The sequence below is a fragment of the Ixodes scapularis genome, unplaced genomic scaffold, assembly GCF_016920785.2.
Source record: "Ixodes scapularis isolate PalLabHiFi unplaced genomic scaffold, ASM1692078v2 PGA_scaffold47__10_contigs__length_4178495, whole genome shotgun sequence".
Taxonomy (NCBI): domain Eukaryota; kingdom Metazoa; phylum Arthropoda; class Arachnida; order Ixodida; family Ixodidae; genus Ixodes; species Ixodes scapularis.
The window spans coordinates 2,705,656-2,721,939 of record NW_024609876.1 but is presented as its reverse complement, the minus strand read 5'-3'; positions in this window follow the sequence as shown (position 1 = coordinate 2,721,939).

Here is a 16,284-nt window from a genome sequence, read left to right as displayed (position 1 = left end):
CCTCAGCCCAGCGTGCGATCCCCTCAGCCCAGCACACGCATGTTGTCCGATTCGCAAAGCGAGCAAATCGCGCGACATACACACGAACGCTGAATATGGAACCGGCCCGAAGCCCTTTTCAAGAAAGGTGTAAACGCTGCTGGTCACGAAACTTCGCAGTAACTGTGTGGGAGAACTTGCTACGCGACCACGCACGGCGCTAGCGTCGATAAGGTTACTTAGAGCCGCCAATCCAGCCAGCACTGCTGTAGCCTGGCAACCAGAAAGTGATATTGTAATTCGAAACCGCTCCAAATAGACCTATCCCAAAATATGTGGCGCCCCCAGCGTGTGCTTTATGCATTGTGACGTTCAGATGTACGGCATGTAGAAGTATCCAACACGCGAAAGCGCAGTTCACATTGGTTTAACAGTTCGCGATTTCAAAGCGCAGAGAGAAGACAGAAGGAAAGCAAGACAGAGTATGTGATGATCTCCTTTTCCGTCCCCTTAATTCTGTGGGTTCTTAACTCCTAATGATAAGAAATAATGAATCGCGCCACTACCAGCGAAGCGCTGGAGACGGTACGAGCGTACATCCAAACAGCCTCCCATTTCCACTTGTTGGAAGGTCTCCCGGGATTTTCCGGGAAGGTCTATTAGCTACCAATTGATCGAGGTGACGGGTCATCGCACTGACAGCGTCTCTTGCTAATAAAAGCGTCTTCAGCACTGTACGCTCAGTCAGCTGTTCAAACTTCCATTTCGGCAATGCGATCCAAAATAATATCACTCTTCATTCCTTCTTCTTGCCGCAAAATGAATATTCAATACCGCTATCACCGCCAAAAATCTGCACCTTGAGCAGCGCCATCACGTAAGGGCAGTGCAAACCCGCGCACTCCGCTGATGGCCACAGCCATGCTCCGCTGCCCGGCTCTTTCGTTTTCGAAGCATCATTTTGTTTAAAATAATTGCAATTATTTTACTTGAAGTTATTTTATTAGAGATCAATAGAGAACGATGCGTGCTTGCATAAAATGATTATAACGCAGATGTTACAAAATGCCGTTGCACGACAAGTTTTTTTTTTTTTCATTAACTTGTTTTTGCGACTTTTGGGTTGCTGCATTAAAACTTGGGTTTGGAATACTTCGTGCATGCTAACTTAAATGTTCTTAGCACCTGTAGTGTTGTTTTCGTGTCTTCGCTGTCCTCGTTTTGTTCGCGCTTTTTAGACATTTTAATTAATTTGGTGTTGTTCACTGAGAATGGGCTGACCAAATGAAAATTCCTCCTCTGAGGCGATGGCGCCCTTGCTGGCAGCTGTTGACCCTGTACCAAATTTTGGCCGAAGTATTATGACCAATACAGTATTGAAGAACTCTGGTAATACTAGCACATGAGCATTCACTTACCCTAAACAGCACTTAAAGAAAGTACAATGACATGCTTCATGGTTTCTCGACGTAGATTCGAACGAATCTCAATAAAGGCATAAGGAATAAAAACTAATTGCTTGGCGAAAAGTTCATCGTGTTATCAACCAACTCTAAAGCCACAAGTTCACTACATTTCCTTTCTTTTATTTACTTATCTGCCAAAGAAATTCTCTCACACAGTTATTGAAGTTTATTGTTCTTCTTTTCAGCAAACGCCGACATCTGCAAACCCTGTTTACATACATCAATCGATACAAAGCAGACCTACTATACTTCGTTTTACCTTAAGTCCAGACGGAGCCGACGCTTCGAGCTGATCGTACCCATCAGACAGCATCAAAGATGCTCCATCGTGGTGTTCATCATACGTGTTGTATCATCGCTGAACCAATCATAAACAGAAAAGGCGCAGTGATTTCCGCTTTTCACGCTGCTTGATTGCTCCCATTGGTTAGTAGCGTCAACTGCGTCTGGACTTAAGCTGAAACGAAGTACTGTCGAGACCGGTTATAACGAAATAGCGGTTATAGCGAAGTGATTTCCGATCTCAGTTGACTTCGTTAAAAACGGTCTCGAGAGTACATCAGCAGCACTTCAGCAGAGCACGACATTGGATGCAACCATTTGAAATTCTAGCAGCCTTAGCTCAACACACCCACTGCGATGCACCGCCGCGTACTTGGAGACCACGGACGTCGATCGAAACCTGTTGTCCAGTGACTCTATAATACTGCGCCGGTATTAAAATAATACGGGGGAAAAGACAGTTGTAGCCTGTGGAAGCAAAGGACGTGTGTAGTGCATCCAAGAAGCCAGGAAGCTCGAAACAATGCCGCGCTCAAAATGTTTGTTCTTTTTACATTTTTTTTTTCTTTTTGACTTTTTGGTGACGTTTTTGAAATAAAACAAGAAATAAGAAAAGCAAGCAATGCTCTCGAATTATGCCCGAGTCTTTTTGCCTGTCTCTTTTTTTTCTTCTTAAACTTGTCTTAGGAATATATTTGTTTCAATTAATCAAACAATACCTGAGATTCAATAAACGCTGCCTGCCTGATATTTTAGCGACTAAAGTCAATCATTATTATTTTATAGTCCAAATAAAAACAAACTCCCATACTCGTGTTTTCTTTTTTGTTCTTTTTTTTTTTTTTACCAGCTTGTAACATTTCTTAAAAGCATCTCGAGCGCTTAAGTTGGTCCTTGCCTCATAACTCCATCAAGTGTGGACGTTTTCGTTTAAAATAAGTTAGACATCGAGATCGAGAGATTAACGCAGATCATTATGTACAACTATAAGACTGCAGTATGCCTTCCTAAAATAGGGTGGCTGGAGTGAAGAAGCTGTCGTACATTTCAGGCGCCCACATCCCCCTGTACACTTTAAACACTCTACTGCTAGTGTTACTACTCAATAAGTCTATTCACGTGTTGCGCATACTTATACAACATCATAGCAAATATACGCAATGTAGTTACACAATGGCAAACAAGGAATACGATCGGAACATTGGAGGTTGTACTGAAGCACATTATACGTAATCGGCATTGTGTACATAACACACAGTCGAAATCCCTGATATGCTAACATTTAATCGCAGTTGATTTATTTTTTGGTAGACATTATAGTCATTTTTAAACAGATGCGTCGTGCTTGAGCGACCCGTTGTGGAATAAATTTCGCCTGTTCGTTTCGTTACGTATAACTCATGTATTTCGTTAAGAGGAATCCCTCATTAAGCAATTACATTAAAAAAACTATGATGTGAATACGATAGGTTGCCGTATTAGGAATATCGCTCATATGTCATGGAATGTTCGGAATTTAACCAATATTCACTGCAGCGTTTGCAGACAATTGATGAACTTGCCTCACTCCCTGGCGTATGTTGTTTCCATACGTTTGTTTGTTCCGAAAGCAAACAACGCCCGATATAAAGTTTCCCATTCAGATAGGTACGAGATATATGAACTAAAGTTGCCACACTTTGTACAGTTTAGCTCCACGAAACCCCATAAAAGTACAAAATCCCCCCCTTCCCTCCACCGCCCCAAAAAAAGAAAGAAGAACGGCGCGAGTTTTTTGCGTTTTTTTTTAATGGCTACAATACTGAACGGTATTTGTAAGGTGAGCAATTGGTAATACCCGGAGTTTACAAACACTTAGTTCCGAGGAACAATTGAAGAAACAAATCATGTGGTGTTCTTGCTGTAGCACTCCATTTTCTTAAGCGAAGAACACCCGGTGTCACAGCGCATGTCGGTACTTTAGTGTTACAGATAATGATTATGGCTAATAGAAAGAAAAACGAACCTTGATGCACGAATGAGGTATTCAATGGCACCAAAATAAGCCTTCTTTTCACGTGTCGGGAGATTTAAACAACACGGGTTCATATAGTGCGAAATATAAATATATATATATGAACATATGATGTATCCCCGCACTTGCGGTTGATGCAGCACTACGATTTCTAGCAACTCGCGTCCGCGAGTGGTATTGCGGCAGACACGGGTTTTTTGGTGAGTGCGCTTATAATGGTTACGCTGGTAACATAATTTCCTATATGTCATCCTGCAAGGCCCTAAAAGACTTGTCGCTTCCGCGGTTTCGCATGCGCTCCTCTTTCTAGGTATACAAAAAACTGTCCGTGTCTACATCAAACTATCGATGGCCCGTCACGGCTAACAAAAGTCTTACAAAGCAAGCAAAATCACTCAACCCTAGCTTCTTTCTGTTGCGTTTGTGTCTCGACCTTCATTCCTGGATTACAAATATTATATACACACATAAACAGGACCCCATTTGACATGCTTCTATACTCTTAATTACATTTTGGCATCACCTTAGTTTGACCACTGGGGATCTTTGGCAAACAGATCCGGAATTCTTGATTCCGTCCCTGCAGCATATAAACTAAGAAACGATGCTGCTCTGTTCTGATTCCCTTTTTCAGTACTATAAGCGTCCAGATAATATGAACCACTCCCCTTCTTCCAAATAGGCTGGCGAATGGCGGAGTATGTGGCCGTACAGATCATTGGCGGAAATCTTAAAGAAGACATTTGAGCTACCCACAGACAAGAGAAACGAGGTTGTTTTGTTTTTTTTTACATACAGTAAAATATTCTGAACTTTCACACTGCACCAGGTGTCATGTCCCTCCCAAACCTTCATCCATCCATCGCTTCGAGGCAGCCGAAGTAATAGCAATAAGTTACTCCTACTCTTTTTCCCCAGCATGTGGTCGCTCATATACATTTTTATCTTATTTTTGCCCGTTAGATTTTCTAGTATTTTGTTCTCGCCTCCGGAGTCACAGAGCTGCGCCTCAAATTTTAAAAATGTAATAAACACCACTAACGCCTTACGTATGACAATAACGGTTATCTCAGACACGTTATTTTCTACGACTCGGGATCGCCGGTTGCCTGCAAATTACCCGTCAACTCTAGCGCGTCATTCCAAGATATTATGTCGTTAAACCGGCGTAATACCAAGAGGGAGAGCAATGGGCATACACGAAATCTAAATTTCACTACGCTGTTTTCACTCTCATACACACAAGAAGCAATGGCAGCACGCCCATGCGCTCTCGTGCAGTAACTCCCTGCCGTGCACCCTCAAAGAAATACAGACGTGACTGGGCGCCAGCACAACAAAGCACCCGACCCAGGGTGTTAACGCGAACTTTTAACCGGCGCTTGTACTCCGAGAAAGACTGGGCGTCGTCCAGAAGAAAGGCCAAGGAAGCACAGCATCTCCATCTCTGATCATGTCACATTATAGAGGATGGGAGTCCGAAGGTTCAAGTCTCCAGATCGCAGCATCAGCGATGAAGAGTTGTCTTGTAGTGATGAGGGAGACAGTCAAAGAGGGTACAGCTGATTCTACGATCTATGAGCCTGTTTCTGGTTACAGAAGGTGAATTCGGAGGTCCAGGAGGTCAGATCGCAGCCACGCCAGTAATGAAGACCGGTTGACCTGTCTTCGCGTGATGAGGGGAAAGTTATAGAAGAGCACAGATAATTGGTTGCCGCCATGTTAGCAACAAAGCCATGGGGAGAGGCGTGATGAAGTGAGAGCTCATTTTTCGTTGTTGAGCCTACCCCTTGTTCCAGGAGGTGACTACGAAGGTCCAGAAGGTCATATCGCAGACACGTCAGTGATGAATACCTGTACTTGGCGCAAGCCTGTCCCGTGTTCCAGGAGGAGTCATAAGGTCTCAACCCCCAGACTGCAGCCGCGTTAATAATGAAGACCTGTCTTTCCACGATATGGGCTCATTCTCCGTTCTTGAGCCTGTCCCTGGCTCCAGGAGGTGACTCGGACGGTCCAGGAGACCAGAGCGCTGCGGCATCTGCGGCGAAGCGCGCTCTCTTGGCGTGATGGTTCGGCGGCGGCAGGGCGAAAAACTCCGGTGGTGGAAACAGACCCGGGTAGGCCGGTACGGCACCCAGGAGTCCAGATGGTGGACTGCGGCTCACGTGCGCCGCAGGGGGAGGGTACAGGGGACGCCGAAAAGCTCCGGCCAAGGACATGGCGCTCGGGCTGACGCCGGGGAGGACGCCTAGCGGTACACCTGGGGGGCTTTCTTCGTGCCGGAGGCCCTGGAGGACTTCGTCAATGGCCAGGAGGACGTCGCCCTGGCATCGGTCCAGGACAGCCGCTAAGGATGCCTGTGTCTGAAAGAGGAGACAGAGGTGGGATAAGGTCAAACGAAATCAGTTTCAGGGTTCTTCAATATCGATTTGATTTTATTCTGGACAGGTGGTGCCTTTTGAAACTGTAAAATATTTTAAAAGTAACCATGTTATAGTTAAACAAACAATTAATGTCAAAAATAAAGTTAAACTTCTTCCAATGTATCCACACTTTAATCAGTTTAGGTTGGAGTGATAGCAAAGAGATGCAAACGCGTACACACCAACTAGAAGCAAGTCGCGGCACACCCTCTCCGCTTGCTTGAATGCGCCGGCAGAGGAGCCCGAAAAGATACTCGGTGGCCACGCGATGCTCGGCTTCGGCGCTGGTTAACTCGCCCCGTGGCTCGTAACGTCAGCTTATGATGAAAGGAAGTATATTAACCATTACTTTCTTACGACTCTTTCCTCATTTAACCCTTGCGTTGCAAGACTCCAAGCTCGTAGTACATTCTTATATGGCCGTGTTTGAGCCACTAAGCCATTTCGAAGAATTAATTTTGAAGTTACAGTTACTTTCATGAAGTACCTAGGTTGAACCGCATTTACTTTTGAAGTGTTTCATGGTGCCCACATGAGCTGTGATTGCTCACTAACCATTTGTCCATTTCCAACACGGACGAGATATCAGCGGAGTTTCCTTTCCCTTGAGAACTCTGCTGGTTGCTGCGTGTGAGGTTGTGTCATACATCACACAAAAGACAGTTTGTAGACTTGTTTACGCTTTTTTCTTCCTCGTTTGACGATCCTATTACATTGGTCATGCGAAAACCGAATGCAGACATTTCTGAAGCATACGTCTGCATAAAACAAACGTCCTTCGAGCATGCTTGGGGCCTGTCCGCAGGCAATATGAGGGAGTATTAGGGAACCGTTTGCGCACATACGATACGGTACGATGGGCCCTCCAGCATGAACTGCGCATGGGCTACCACAGAAGCCTCGGATATGTGGAGTGCGTACCGGAGAGCTTATTGTAGCGAATCGAATGTGCAAAAACGTTTCCCTATTGTAATACGTGTCTGCACCGACACCGTGTCGTCTGTTTGATGTATGAGCAGTGTGTTTACGGTTTATTCCTCAGACTTCTTGCCACCACAAGAAATACGCAAGTGTGATGCACTTACGTCTGTGCTAAATATTTCTTACGAACGGATACGTTTTGATAAAGTAACAATTTAATAAAGGGTGTTAGGTGCATTAAAAGCATTTAAATATTCTACAAAAAGGTTTCATGTGCGTTCCGGGAGAAACCGTGATTTGTATCACTGGTGTTTTTTGAGGTGGATACGGGAATTGATCAGTGTGCATTTCTGGATCTGTCAGCACAACTCTGCCGTCGGCCATAACCCTGACACGGCTGTGGTGACCTAACTGGTGACTTGGTTAGGTGATTGCTACTAGTATGCGTAAAGGGACGTCAGGTGACTTGACGTCACGCGACTACCTCTGCTACATGTAGCGGGCTAACGTCCGGCAAAATTAGAGGGAATGCGCGCCCGCTAAATTCAGTTGATGACAGAACGATGCGACGACGCGACACAAATCTTAACTTGGCATTCATTAAAATGCATTTTGCATTAGTTAAAAGAAAATATGGCACCGACCTTCTTTTTCTAAAGTCATATAATGCGTGCAACGCAATATTTAAGGAGCAGTCGCATTAATTTTTGTAGAAGAAATCAGGGAGATTCTGTAGATCTATTTCTCCGTCCCCCAACGTTCTCTCCAACCTCCTATGACATCCCAGGCTCTGCAGCGGCTGGCATGCACAGTAAGGCCTGTTCACACATGTAGCAGAGCGCTACACTCGTACCGCTGATCTCGCCCTAAGCGCGTGCTGACGGGAGCGTTCACCAGCTTTGTGTCGCACCGTCAATCATGTTGTTCATGGCAGACAATAAGTAGCAGACGACACGTGAGAAGCGCTACATTAGCGCTTCGCTTCATGTGTGAACCGGCCTGTAGTAGCATCTGGGTTTCATATAGCGTAGCGGAGGTGAAAGAGCGGTCTACAAACGCTCTCTATCCTATACTCATTTTGGTATTGAAGAAGAATCCATATGTATTTATATATTTCTCCGCTCAAATTTGTGGTGAAACTAAATGGATGCACAGGTCACGTGATCTTGGTTTTTCTGCTAAATTTAGCGTGAAGACTGAATTGGGTTTTGGCAACCTCACATCAGTATAGGGGGTTTTCGTAGTCTGTTTTCTCCCATCCACAATGCTCTCGACAGCGATGTGGCCGCCACTGCGTTTGAGAGACGCTAGCCTTGTCTGCAGAATTCCGAATCTCGTAGAGGGTTAAGAAGGCCGTTGCCGGATAGCTACCAACGTTTTATAAAAACTCCCTTATGCGCCATCTAAAGTTAGCGGAAAAACTGACTTCATACATAGGTCACGCGATGCCATTTTATTCCGCTAAGTTTGTCAGGGGAAACTGAACTGGTGTTTAGGTCACGTGACGTCTATTTCCAAACTATAATTAGCGAGGAAATGTGCGGACTAACACATGGACTGACGGAAGGACGAACATATGGGCGGTCGGAAGGACTAATGGACAAGCGTGTGGGATTACAGAGTTCTTTTTGAAAAGCATTTCACGCTTTAATAAAGTAATGTTCTCCGCTGCTCACCCTGGATGGAAAGACCCTGGCCAGCGTCTCGAGGGGTGACCTCCTCCTCCCTGTCACGTCGGAGGCGGCACTAGAAGCCGCCGTTCTCGCTCCAGACGCCCTCGCGTCCAGCGCCAGGGGTTCTTGTTCGTGTGGCGATGCCGAGCCGTCGCTGGCCGCCTCCGTGGAGTCCCCGTGTTCGTCGACGCGGCGGGGCGCCGAGCCATTGCCTCCGCCGCCGCCGTCGTCATCGTCGTCGTCGTCTTCGTCCTCCCTGAAGTCCGGGGCGTTCCTGGCAGGTCCCAGGCAGGGGCTGCCGGACCCGCTGCAGCGGCTGCCCCCGGGCTCCGACGAGGCGTCCGAGGCACCACTGCTGGCGGGGCCCCGCTTCCAGTCTGGCAACACGGGGGAAACAAAGAATGCGCGCTTCAACGACGGACGAATAGACCTTTTGCAAGAAAAGCCAAAAGCGATTACAGCATTTTCAAAAGTGTGAGGCAACGTTATTAAAACGCTCAGTTGGGAAACTCAGAGTTAAAGCCTAGGTCACTGGCGTCCGCCGAGACCGAGCTAAGTACGACAATAGCGCCACTCTTTATTATTTGTCTTTACTGTGGTACCTTGAGCTTTTAGAAAGCATGCTTTTGAGTAAAAACCAACGGAAAAAACTCTTTTTGTTGTAACTTTTATTGCAGTTTAGTAGAAAATAAAGGGCGCGTGGTGTTCTTTTTTTTTTTTAATCTTTAGTTTTCAAGGTTTTGCGGCACAATTAATATTGTTTTTATACAACCATGCCTCAGCGGCGATTTCAGGTAGCACGTCCCAACCTAGGCGCATTCTAACTTCGGTAGTAATTCGCGGCACGTCCGCTTGGAAAACGGGTAGTGGCACCCCTGAAACCCCCTGCCATCGTATCTGTTTCTGCGTCCCAATGGCCGATTAAAGCCAAAATAGAAGTAACGTGCATTTCCTCTAGTGGCCGCTGCGGGAGAAATGGCGGTGTTGCGATCGCCATTTGCTCAGTTCGCGAGTACGGATCGGTGCCACTTTTTCGGAGCAGGCTCTATGGCAGTTTCCCCAATGAGTGGTTCTAGTTGCGCTCGTGTGGGGCCTCCAGCTGCTGCTGCGTTGATTATCCGTAGCCGCAATGGTTCGGGCATGTACTTAGAGCGTGTATTGGACACGAGTGCCGCGTCAGCATTCGGCGTGAACTCGGAACCATTCAGACGCTTGACGCAGGAAGCGATGCCCATACATAGATGAATGGATGATATTTGCTATGCCCTTCGTAACGGGCGGCAGCTTGCACCACCTAGCCTGAGAAAATGCTTTCTTTCCCAAATTAAATGCCCACCATGTGGTGGCCGCCAGCGTCGCTCGATAGATTTTTGAAAAGGGTCACCAAGGGAACCCCCTTTCCCCCGCAGCATCAACAGCGTTCTACTAAGGAGAGGCAGAGAAAGGCATGGTAGCGCAGTTACTCATTTGCCCTCGACTGCCTCGCCATTTCTACCCCCACCCATCTCACTTCATGCAACCCTTCCCTTCCCGCGATTGCCTCAGATTAGAGTCCTTGGCTTCAGCTAAGTGCATCTAGTATCACATTCGAGAAAGACATTTCTACTAAAGAATTATTCAGACCATAGTACTCACGCGGTGTATAAACCACAGACTCCAGGTTGAAAAACTTAGCTTTTCTAAGGCAGTCCGGTGCACAGTCCACACCCGGTGCATAGTTCTATTGTTTACTTTGCACGTAGAACTAGTTTTCTGCACAGCACGCCTTGAGAAATAGGCTTCATTAACTCTCAAGGAAGCTTGTATCATAAATAAATAATCACTAACATACACTGTTCTAACAAAATTCGTCATGTCTCGCCATAACTGACAACCTAGAAAAAAAGGATTTTTTTTTTATAACCCTAACCGTGGTTGCTCCAAACGACGTAATATCGCAACTGTCAAGCACATATGTAGTTCGCAGTCTATAGTCCGGAAAGTGCGGAACTATAATTCGCCTGTCTTCGTCCGCTCGCCTGCGTATTATCAGTCCCATCCAAGATCGCCTCCGTTGTGCGCTACAGTCGCTTTCGTGCAGCCGTTTGTTTCTCAGCATTCCGTTCGTTGCCGCGAACGGCACTGCAAGCTTTGCTGGAGGGCTATTCCGTCTTGATCACGAAAAGGTGTTAAAGTCATTTTGTTCGGTGTGCGTGCGTGTGTACGTGTGTCTGTGTGCTTGCGTGCGTGTGTTCATGTGCGCGTGTGGGCGTTTGTGCGTGCGCGCTTGCGTGTACATGTGTGGCTGTCGGGTGTGTCTGTGTTTGTGTGAGAGAGAGAGAGACAAAGAGAGAGAGAGACGCAAACAAACATCAGCGCGAGACGAATTGTAGGCATGTATCTTGGCTTGTCGCACCGAAGCTAGTGCTGTGCAAGCCACTAGCCGATTAATAGCAGGTTCGTTTCACTGCACTCTTGCCCACGCGTGCCCACTCACAGTGTGAAGCGGGTTGATTTTGGACGACACTCCACAAGTGGCTGCACTTTCTGAGTTCGTTCCGGTGTCGGCACTGCACGCGTGCATGCACTCGCTGCGCCGAAAAAATCGAGCGTGCGCCAGAATGCAATCCCGCCTTGTATCGTACAGGGGAGGTGCGAGAACAGACGACGGGGGTCCGTCTGCCACTGGTTTGATAAGAGCTGCCATTCGAACGAAGAGGAACCGAATAAAAAAAAGGGGGGGTTTTGCTAGAAATCGGGTCCTATGAGAGGCGGGATCGAAGGTTACCTGGAACTGTGACTTTCTGCTATTTCATGAAGGAAGCAATCAACAACTTAAGCTTTTGCAAATTTTATTGCCTAGCAGTCACTGAAATCAACGGATGAGCAAAGAAAGGCTCGGATCAACGCATCAGCGTTCGCGAGATCTCTCTCACGGGTTTACGGAAGAGGCGTCATCGCCAAAAATATAGCCGATTGTGGACTTATGATTTGCCATTTGTCGATAAAGCTGGCCCACCAGAACTCGTAATGTGTCCTATTAGCAGTGGAGAAAGCTGGATATAATAAACTTAACCGTGTCTTAGATAAAATAACCATTTTTAACATTTACCTACACCAGTTATTTAAGTTCTTTGTTTTTTGTTGTTGTTTTTTTTGGTTCAAGAAAGCTCTCAATCTCACCGTTCTCATAGGAATAAAAGCTGACCCAGGTATATGCGACAAGGGATTGAAATCGAAGGTGCCGCGAAGCGTAGTGCTAGAGATTCTAATGAACCAGTTTGAAAGCGTATCCGTTCAGTGGCTCACACTTAAAACTGATCAAGCTTTTGTGCGATTAATATCAACGTTTTCTCCAGTGTAAACAGCCAAACGATCTGAAATGTTTTAAAAGATTGCTTATCTTTTGTCACTTTTTACAGTTGTTTTGTTGCCAGCTTACGGCGAAAACATGCGTCATCTGTAATTATCCTCACGACAATCAAGTTGTTCAACCGACGCAAATATGAACGTTTCACCGACCGCGCTGTTTCAGGTTCCCACCTGTTATGTAAAACACCAGGACGCTAGTTTCGGTTTGAGGTCGGTACTCTTGCGACAACATAGGTGGCGGCAGCAAAGGTTTGCACTCGGCAAGTTCGTTCGGGACCGATTCTCCGTGCTACGCTCCGCGAGTTCGATGTTCAGGGTGATTCAAGGAGAGGCCAGTCTCTTTAAATCGACCGCAAAATTCGGTTTCTTAACCTATCGCGCTACGACTTTGTGCAGCGTTGACCACAGATGGTGCTTTTTTTTTTTTTTTGTAAAATTTGCAAAGAGCGAATTCTTCTGAGGAAAAAGTAAAAAAAATAAAAAGGCTTAGCTTTTTATATGCAAACGCAGCGACGCCACCGGTCTTCAAACAACACGGCGCCGTTTCGCACGGGAGACAATAGATGGCGAAATGAACGCCGCCAACGTAAAGTCCAACGAACGAGCATACGGCGCCGAGAGCCGGCGTCTTTAGCAGACGATCTTTTCGACTCAAAAGCGGCGCGTGTTCCGCAGGCGGCGACAGTCGCAGAAACAAAAACAGGCGCGGTAAAAACAAGGAACAGCAGTTCCTTACCTGCTAAAAACGCCAGCTCTTGGCGACGTATGCTCGTTTGTTGGCCGCAGTTGGCGTCGTGACCGCTTGCGCCATCTCTTGTCTCCCGTGCGAAACGGCGCCGTGTTGTTTGAAGAGCGGTGGCTTCGCTGCGTTTCCATAGGAGCTAAGCCTTTTTCTTTCTTTACTTTTGCCTCAGGTAAGTTCGCTCTTTGGAAATTTTACAAAAAAAAATGCACCATCTGTGGGCAACTTGGCACAAAGTCGTAGCGCGATAGGTTAAGGAACCAAATTTTGCGGTCGATTTAAAGAGCCTGGCCTCTCCTTGAATCACCCTGTATTCTGGGAGAGAACTCGCACGGTTCCAGTGCGTGCGGAACGAACTCGCTACAAGGTGAGTCAGCCGTGTACTTAGATCCACTTATTCATCCCACCGGATATAATTTGTGCGCCGTCCGCTTGGTGCCGCCTTAAGCCCGTAAATATAAGTATCCTAGCTGGTTCTCAAGACAGCTATAAAGCGCCTGTTTCGTATAAAGTTCCACTATAATTGAATGTGCAAGGAAACTGGACTTACCGTCTGGTACGTTAAATTTAGTTTTTAATGTGTTCTCGTAAAAAAAGCACGGAAGACTGCTACAATGTTTGGCACTCATTGATGTGGGAAAACGTTTAACTACGAAACCTTGGACGTTCTGGCCCTATGTTAGAAACCCCATGCGCGACAATGTACGAAATTTCTGATTACGATAATCAACTGTTTTTGTCCTCGTCAGTTGGCATAGCCAATCGTTTTTCTTATCACTTTAGTTACTTCTATTCTGGTTTGGAATCTGCTGCTTCAATCGACAACATCGATAAAAGCTTCAGTGCTGGTGATCCGTCACTAGTTAGTGTCTACCGCCCCGTTTCGTTTATATGTTGTGGTTTCACAAACGATTTCGAAATGGTTATGCACAACCGGATCTCTAGCTGCCTCAAACAAAAAATTTGTCCTGTTCACCACAAGTTCTTGGAGGAAAAGTCCATAAAAACCAATTTGAGCTTCTTTTTTTTTCTATAGTTTTCTGATCCGATAGTCAGAAAAAAGGTCAACTGGCCTTTCTTTTTCTTCTTAAAACTAAAACATTTCAGTACCTCACACGTTGGAGGCACATTTATTTTTAATTAATATAACTAATGACCTTGGTACTTGAATCAGGTGTAAAGTTGTGCAGAAATAATTTCTGTGTAAGTTTCTTAATTGCTGAGCATATATCATGCATCCCATCTATTCCTTCACTTAAAGAAGCAGCCGGTTCCACATTTTGGGACCAGCCTTTTCACTCTTAATGGAAAAAGGATGACAATCTTGCATACGCAAGTAATAAGATATTTCACTTGAATAAGACAAGGTAGGTTAATTCCGGATAAAATAAGTGTTCGGTCTATTGAGGGGGGGTATAAAAAAATTAGCAAAAAATACAATTTAAGAAAACGTACGGGTGGATTGTTTAGTACTTTAACAAAAATACAGAAATGTTACCCTTGACCTTTTTTCTAACAGGCGACTCTATACTAGGTTAGCCCTTAATTTGTTTATTTATGAATAGTGGTCTATGAAAATACTAGTTTGCACAGTTTGAATTCAGAAGCCGTTCGACAAATCCATGGGCTACTTTGCATTTATCAGGTGTGTGACTTTCAAATCTCAGTGGGAACTACGGGTTAATTGAGTCCTTATTAGCAATGTGTGTCAGACACATTTATAGAAAAAATTCAATGTTTCACCTTATAAAGCAACTAAGTGTGAAGTCCATAGAAACGGTCTGCTGTTACGGTGAAACAGCTCGCGTAACACTTCATTCAAACGACTTTTGCCATTTCTTTCCAAGATGGCAATTCACACCAGACATGTGCAAATTACTCAAAAAAGGTAGTTAAGTTACTGAGTATCGACGTCAAAATTAATTCGAGTAAAGTAGAAATTATGCATTTGTAATAGTAATTGAGTAAACTACTAACTACTATAAAAAAAGTAGCCAGTTACTTTTGAAGTTACTTTCAAAGTTACTTTTTTTATATTTTTGTGATAGCAAAATGAACAGCAGTTTTGATCCGTGAAAAACTTAAGAGCCTGAAATAAATGCAGTCATTTTATGGCTTGCGTTTTCACCAAAACAGTTTATTCGCTCGCAGAAGCATTTGACTTTCAAAGTTTTTATCGTAGAGCTTTTCCCTTTTCCTCCTAAAGACGTCCCCAGCCAAGCTAAAAAGACGTTCCACTGTGGCGCTGGATGGAAAGGCAGCGTTGAATTTAAGAAACAGGCTGTACAGGGTCGGGTAAGCGAGTGTCGGCATCTTTGGTGTCCATGACGAAACGTGTAAGGTTTGCCTCGTTTTGTAGTTGAAGTTTTGTAGCCGGTTCAAGTCAGTTGCAGTCGTTTTATGGCTTCTGTGCAATCTTGTTGGAAATTTCTTCATCAACAATATCTGCAGAGCATTCGTACGGAGATTTTGTTTTATCGGCAGAAGTTTTTTTGGGCTTAACCTAATCAGGTGGTGGCAAGCAACGGAATCACGGTTGCTTTGCAATTTCAAAGGCGGCTGTTGGTGTTCGTGACAAGCCCTTACGTCTAGCTCACACCATACTGCTTGAAGGAGTCTAAATTAAGGCGACTTAATTAAGACGATTAAGGCGAACGCGATTGACAACTTCCGAATCTAAACATTAATAATACAGTCGACTACTTCATTTCTGATACAGAAGCCAAACTATACTCAACCCGCGGAACCGCAGCGAGAATCTCCGCCTTCAGGATTCGCACGACACGCATAAATAAAGCCGCCTCTGGACGGTCACCAAACGTTTCGTGGCTTCTTTCTTACTTAAAGCTTTTGTAAGACTGCTCGCAGGTGTCCTCGAGTGTGGCCGATGTTATGGACATATACGGTCGCCGCCCCTCACAACGGGGCTGTCTTTTACTGACAGAAGGAACACCAGGACCGTTTCTCCCGAACGGGCTGCAACTGATCGCCCCTTCGTTTCGCCAAACGACGCTTTCCTCGCCTTTTCTTTTTGCTTTTTTCTTTTCTTTTTTTCTTTCTTTCTGTTTCCCCGCCTTTGGTGATCCACTTGCAAAAATGTGTCGCATCTACCAGGTCCGATGGAGATCCTCATATACGAGAGACTTCTGTTTTCCATTGAGTTCATCTGGATTCGACTCTTTCTTCATCGACCCCTCCGTATTTAGTGTTTTTTGCCCATTTTCTTGTTCACCTTTCACGTTTTCTCTCTTTATAGTAATCCTTCTCCTCCCTAGCTTCCCTTTTGCTTTTTAGCTTTCCTCTCTTTATTTCTTTCTCTGTTCTATTTAGTTATCCTTCTTATTCTCGTAAACTCATCTTCAGTTTTACTCTTTTTTAGCTAGGAGCACCTTTGCTTTTCTTTTAATCCCTCCCTTTCTGTCTGTGTCTTCCT